Consider the following 7,691-nt stretch of genomic DNA (forward strand, 5'->3'; position numbering starts at 1 on the left):
AATGGGCCTTCAAAGAAATTCTCTTCAAATGAGATGTTCTCATGGTCAGGGTACAGAGTGCATGAGTCAAGTGAAGAAAATCAGTCTCTCACTCAACCGTATATGCCACACAATGGCTTGTGTCCTGATCTCAAGGAGCTTATATCTGGGGAACAAGACCAATTATGCATTTGAAATAATTGTGAAACAATACAAGAGATTGGAGATAGGTGAGTGCTTCCTAGGGTAGCAAAGTCTCCAGGTATTCATTGATGCCTAAAAGATTTCTAATAGAGCTGAAATAACATGGAATAGGAAATAGCGTGCGTCATATAACAATTTTCAGTTAGGATTCTTGATCATGGGAAGGCTGAGATGATATGAGGATTGTCTACAGTGGTGGTCCATCGGTCTGACATTGTTGCATGTGCATTTGGTTTGGCTATTATGTATGCGCAATATTTGAGAAATCATGGTAACTAGGTAAGTGTTACTTTCAGTTATACACCTCACCCCGTCGTCTTACCTCCCACGCTTCTCAGGCATTTACATGAATGTCAGTGCCCCTACCCCCTGCGCGCATTTGAGCGTGCAGTGGCTGAATACATAACCCACAGATTGATGGGAAGAAGGTGGGATTCAATGAGATGAAATTTTACACATCCTGCTTGATACTCTATGCTCTGAAAACTCAGAAGGAAGAGATATGTACACTGTGACAGTAAAGAGGACTTTCCAGGGTAGGTAGATCTTGAAATAGATGCTGATTGAGAGAGGTGTAGGTGGAACCACCAGCGTGTTGGTAACTGGTGGTATGTGGGCAGGGGAAAGGGGAGACTGGTCTGCCAAATGTGATGAGAGTGTGTTGATTTTTGGGAGAGAAGCTGAGATCATTATGTTTGGCCCAAACTTGGGGACACCTTCAAGGTCAAAGAGGCTGGTGGACTTTCCCAAGACTACACAGCAATAATGAACAGGCTGAGACTAGACCTTAGAGCTTTCAGCTTTCTTTGATATTGGTCTTTCTTTGCCACCACTTGCTATTGTAGGGCTAAAAGTTGACAAGTTTCAAAGTTAGGAGACCCAACAAATAAAACCATAGCCAACTTTAGTCTCAGGTCCGTTGAAGAATAGAAGAGGTGGGTACAAATATATATGTGTGTATTGTTCCTAAATTCTCTCTCTCTCTTTTTGCTAAGATGGCAAATGATTTTCTTAGAGGGTAGGAAAAGTCACATTTATTATCTTCTCTGTCTCATCGTGTAGGTCTCTCCTACCCAGGCATATCCACTATCACCTTATGATGGGAACAGGAAGAATTATTTATTCTGGGAATCCTGCCCATTTTCTTGATACATCATTTTTATTTCATTACTTGATTTATGTACTTTTGTAAGTGGAGGTCCTGGCTATTCATTTCCATGATCCTCTCCTTTTCTGAGGTTCTGATCCTTCCTCTCCCATGCTGTGCAGATGAACTAGATTGTAGAAACACCACCACCAGCTGTGAATTTTCCCCTCCACCTTATGGCCAACAGTTTGACTTGTGAGTTTCTGTAATGATCAAAGGGCTTGACTGACATTGTATTAGGATGTTTTTGGTTACAAGTGACAGAGCACATATATGTTTACACACACAAAATAATTTACTGGCTTGCATAATTAATGAGTTCAGGTGGTTGCCCCAAGCTTGGCCAGGGTTCAAACAATTTCAGTGGGACTTGGTCTTGCTCTGTCTCTTGCCTCTGATTTGCTCCGTGTTGATGTCATTCTCAGGCAAGTTCTGCTCAGGTAGTGGTCAGATGATCCAGAGCCGCTTGCCCTCCCAGCTTCAAGTCCAGGCAAAAGGATTTCTCTTTCCCATTTGCTTACAGTTGGGTCCCACAGGTTAAGCCTGGATCACAGGCTTTCGTTAGAGCCAGGAATGGGATCAACCCCTGAGTCACCAAGAGTGAGAGTGTATGAGGGTGGTTCCCTAGGAGGACAGTCATTGTGATGGTGACTTGAGAAGGATGAAGCAGGCTTCCAGGTGTGGGCTTAGCACTTCTGGGAGATACAGCTGACCCCAAGATTTCTTTAACTTCTCATCGTGTTTTACCTTTAAAATTCACGTGAATTCTACACCATAATATGTGTTTTAATGTAAAAATAATGTTTTTAATTACCCATTGACTAACTTTAGCATTCCAGGAAGTGACATCATTTTAAGCCCTGTGGTTTCATAGTCCCAGATACTTCCCTGTGCTCCAGCACTTCCAGCTTGAGAAGCACCACTTTATACAACTATCAGATAATAATGTAGCCATTATCAGGTTTCTCTGCTTCAAGTGCATTGCTCAAGCCTGGAGAAAGTACAACAGGTGAAACTGGCATGCAGAATGGCCATTAAGAGAACAGGTTTTCGCTCAGATGGTCATGGGCTGGAATCGTCACCACTCATCGTCTGTACGACCTTTGATAAATTATGTCACCCCTCTAAGCCATGGTTTCCTCATTGGCTAACGCCACTCATCCTTACACATTGTGAGGCCTGAAAGAGCTAATGCTTGTGAAACCAGCACACTGCCTGGCACATAGTCATTCTCAGGAATGTTTAATGTTGTTACATTGTAATAAGTATCATTATTAATATTTTTCATGTACAATGTGTGTAATATAGTTTTAAAATGACCTGTTTCATTTCTACCATTAACATCCTTGTATTGCGGTTTCAAATGGAAGTGAAAGATGATAGATTGGTTTTTTGTTTTCCCATGACCTGCAACTAATTGAAAAAGACTCAAGACATAAAACAAGGAAGCAGGAGATTGCCTCTAGAGTGGAAAGTTTTTATTTTCATGCTATTAGCTTAGACTCACTGTAATATTTTCCTGCTCTTTAATTCCTATAGAGTTGTCCTTAATTGCACACTTATCTTGTCGTTTAATGCTAGCTCTTATTTCCTAACCAACTCTTGCACAAAGCAATTAGCCAAAATACATCTTTCCTTCAGTTTTCAACAGAAAGTCCACCTGCTAAGCATTTTTCACACTCTGAATAAAAGCAAGCGAAAGAGAGCAGCAGGAAATAGATTAACTGAGACAGATTATTAGACAATTATTGACGTCTTGTAATTCTAAGAGCTGTGATCATTTCTAGCTTAAGAAAATGCCCACCGCATTTGAGATGATAGCTACCATTAAAAAGGAGGTTACAGAACATGAAATGGTAGAAATAAAAAGGCTCCATAGGACTCCTTTCATTTAATCTTTGGAAACTTTAATCTTTTCTAATTTTAAGGTGTATCTTTTAACTCGGTTATTGTATTTTTAACAGCTCCCTCCACTTATTTTCCCATAGAGTGTGTGTGCACAAACACAGTTATACATTTGGGTATGTGCTCCTATTTTAAAGATTTAGAATGTTTTCTATAAGGGTGCATATAGACAAAGTCAATTTGAACATATAGAAAGTTCCACATCATTCGTTTGATGAAATCTTTCCCTAGCTCCTACTCAGTTCATGCAATGAAAATGTGAATGATCCAAATCAGGAAAGGAATTCCCAGGAGTACACTTTGTATTTTAGACATGCTACCCTTGAAATTTAGGTCATTTAAAGTGTCTTTGGAGTGAGGGGCAAGGGGTTCTGAATTTCCAAAGTGCCCCTACCTCCTCCTCCCTTTTTTTAATAGAGGGTGTATAATGTCATGGTCAAGAGCCCAGACTCAGAACCTTGACAGCTTGTGTCCAGTTCTCGGGTGCACCAATTCGCAGCTGTGTGAGTTACCTGATGCCTCTACAGTTCACTTTTCTCATCTGTTCATGCTTCATAGGATCATTGTAAGGACTATGTTAGTTGATCTATGTAAATGATTAGAACAGTGCCTGGCACATAGTAAGTTATACATATTTACTGCTGGCGGTGGTGTTATAAGAGCATGCATGGACTCTAAGACCACAGGCTGATGAATCAGACAGGCTTGAGTTTGAAACCCAGTTTGTCCTTTACTAGCTGTGTGACCTTGAGCCAGCTAGCTTCTTCACTTTGCTAACTTTCATTAGTTTCTTCACTATTGAAATGGAGATAATAATGCTAATGATTAGGATTTGACTTAGGTCTGTAGCCAGCAAGAATTAGGAAAAACTCTAGGCTTCAATCCTCTATTTCTTTTTGACCTTGGTCAGATTACTTCATCTGAGAAATGTGTTTGTTGTGAAGATTAAAGGATACAGTGGGCCTAAAATAGTGCCTGACATTTTGCAAGTGCTAAATAAATTTTATTACTATTGCTTGCTCATCTCACATTAATATTCACATTTCAGAATTAATAGGGAAAATAGAGAAGCTACCTGCTTTACGCAAGTGACCAGCATGCAGCAGACCTGGGATGTAATTCTAGGGGTTCACACACTGTTTGGCCCTGACATGTGACTGGGCACGTGATATGATTTACATTGTTGGTATGATGTGGAATTAATTCTTTGCCCAGGAGTTCCTTCTGCCTGAAAGGTCCACACACCCATATCCTTCAAGGTCTTTTTTTTTTTCTTTTTTAAGTCTCGAATGTCCTCATTCAAGTAGTTTGGTTTTTCTTTCTTTTTTTTTTAATTGAAGTATAGTTGACTTACAATGTTGTGTTAGTTTCAGATGTACAGTGAAGTTATTCAGTTATATATATACAGTACATCCCGCACATAAGAACCTTCAAGTTGTGAACTTTCAAAGATGCGAACATGTATTTGCATGGCCAGTCACGTAAGTTAGTTCATGTGTCTGGCATACATTGTCAGGTGCGTGCACCATCTACAAGTGGTTGTGCTTTTGTGTACCCTACAGTACTATATAGAGTACAGTAGTACAGTATCTTTATTTCAAGCCCAGGATGTCCGGAAGCAAGAGTAAAAGCAGCAATGATGTAGCCGGTACTAGTGTACTTTTCAGGGTACTGTACTGTAATATTAAGAGTATTTTCTTTATTTTTTCTGTTTGTTTATTGTTTATTATTTGTGTGAAAAGTATTATAAACCTATTACAGTACAGTACTATATAGCCGATTGTGTTAGTTGGGTACCTAGGCTAACTTTGTTGGACTTACAAACAAATTGGACTTAAGAATGTGCTCTCCGAATGGAACTCATTTGTATGTAGGGGACTTACTGTATTATATATATTATATAATATATATATTCTTTTTCAGATTCTTTTCCATTTTTGTTTTGGAGTATAATTGCTTTACAATGTTGTATTAGTTTCTGCTGCACACTGAAGTGAATCAGCTATACGTATACATATATCCCCTCCCTCTTGGACCTCCCTCCGTCCCGCCCCCCCATCCCACCCATCTAGGTAATCACAGAGCACCGAGCTGAGCTTCCTGTGCTTTACAGCATGTTCCCACTAGCTAGCTATTTTATGCATGGTAGTGTATTCCATTACAGGTTATTACAAGAAATTGAATATAGTTCTCTGTGCTATACAGTAGGTCCTTATTTTTTATTTTATATATGGTAGTGTGTATCTGTTAATCCCGTACTCCTAATTTATCCCTCTCTCCCACTTCCCCTTTGGTAACCATAAGTTTGTCTTCCCTGTCTGTGAACCTATTTCTATTTCTTCAAGATCCTTTTTAATGCCCTATGCTTTTCTCTGGAAGACTGTCCTGCTTCTCAAAGCTGACTATAATCTGTTACTGCATTAAACTACTGCCCCTCTCAGCACAACTCACCTTAAATGACCATTACTGAACATATTTTTTCCCCCTCAAGGAGACTCTAATTACTGTGAAGTTCTGCTCCATGAATGATTCATCTTTGTAATCTCCTCATTGCTGGAACAATTCATGGAACATAGGGGAATTTTATAGATATTTGCTGAATGAATGAATGGATAAATGAGTGAATGAATGAAACAGCACATGGCTTGGATGATTATGGGCAAATTAGCCTGGGAGGGGATGGCATTGAGCATTTGTGGATATACTGAAGTTCATATGTCCCTTTTGGAATAATGAGAACCACAGGCTCTGAACCACAACTCTTCCAGCTGGGAAGTAGGGCTGCTGTGCTCCTGGGAACTAGGTAGAGTGTGTGAGCTCTCAAATTAAATAAAATTCATTCATTTGTTTGTTCACTCAATAAATTTCATTTAGTACTTATTATGGGCCTTTGTGCTTTTGCTACGGGTAGAGCAGGATGTGTTTAGGAGCTTAATTCACCATGGAGTCATAGGATATCAGAGATGGAAGGGGCCCTAGTGTCATTCTAGGTCAGGATTTCTCAGATGGCATAATGAGGAATATTAGCCCTCAATGAGATACTCCATCAATTAATCAATCAAGTCTGGCGTCCCCTAAGTTTGGAGGATGCTATCTTCTTTATCCATCCACTTTCCAGATTAATAATGATAATGGCAATGGTAGTCATAATAATGGAAGCTAATGTCTATTTAGCCATTAGAATTGACTCATTTAACCTTCACTAGAACTTTATGGGGTGAGCACTATTCAGCCCTTTTATTTTTTTTAATTTTTATTTTTTTAGCATCTTTATTGGAGTATAATTGCTTTACAATTGTGTGTTAGTTTCTGTTGTATAAAAAAGTGAATCATCTATATGTATACATATATCCCCATATCCCCTCCCTTTTGCATCCCCCTCCCACCCTCCCTATCCCACCCCTCTAGGTGGTCACAAAGCACCGAGCTGATCTCCCTGTGCTATGCAGCTGCTTCCCACTGGCTATCTGTTTTACGTTTGGTAGTGTATATATGTCCATGACACTCTCTCACTTCGTCCCAGCTTACCCTTCCCCATCGTCGAGTCCTCAGGTCCATTCTCTACATCTGCATCTTTATTCCTGTCCTGTCCCTAGTTATGAACCCCTTTTAAAGATGAGAATAGAAAGCATCTTTGAACTTCAAAGACCTTGAAAATTCTGAAATAAAGAAACCCATTTTTGTTTTGCTTAATCCAGCATTTTCCAAATTTAATGAACAGCAGAAATGCACTTTTTTCTTCTGCATACCACCTAGCTTTATCCTGTGGATTCCGGGAATACATTCTCCTGGGAAATGTTCTAGTCTAACACTTTCATTTTACAGATGAAAGAACTGAGCTCAGGGAGGAAAGGACCTCATTGAATTCTCTCTAGCACGTTGCAGAATTGGGACCTAAATCACCCTCTTGACCCTTACTGAATTCATTTTTCTCCCTAATACTTGTTGCTTCCTTCTCCATTCTTCTATTCCCTTCTTCCTCCTCCCCGCCCCCATTCCCCTTCCTCTCATCCTTTTTTTGTACCAGGGAAGTAAAGGAGCCATAAACCGCTTTGTCACTAGGTTATTGGCAAGTTTGGCCCATAGTCTCCCTCAGTTTGGTCACCTCCTAGTACTTACTACAAATCAAACACTTGAAGTTTCTTAACAGCACGACGTTACATGGCAGTAGCAGCAGATGTGCTCTTTCTAGGATCCTTCTCCATTTATTTCGTAGGTGCGCAATGAAGTGAGTTGTCTACGGAAGAGCCATAACACTGTAATTAAACAAAGGCCTTTAGCTCTTGCCTCTGTTTCCCCCCCCACCAACTCTAACAGCATTGTTTTCAAGTTTAGGGAAGCAAGGCTAATACAACAAAATAATGCTAATTACTGATTGATCTATTTTTTTCTTTTAAAAATCTCTCGGGGGCTTCCCTGGTGGCGCAGTGGTTGAGAGTCCGCCTGCCGATGCAGG

Source organism: Physeter macrocephalus, chromosome 8, assembly GCF_002837175.3.
Source record: "Physeter macrocephalus isolate SW-GA chromosome 8, ASM283717v5, whole genome shotgun sequence".
NCBI lineage: Eukaryota > Metazoa > Chordata > Mammalia > Artiodactyla > Physeteridae > Physeter > Physeter macrocephalus.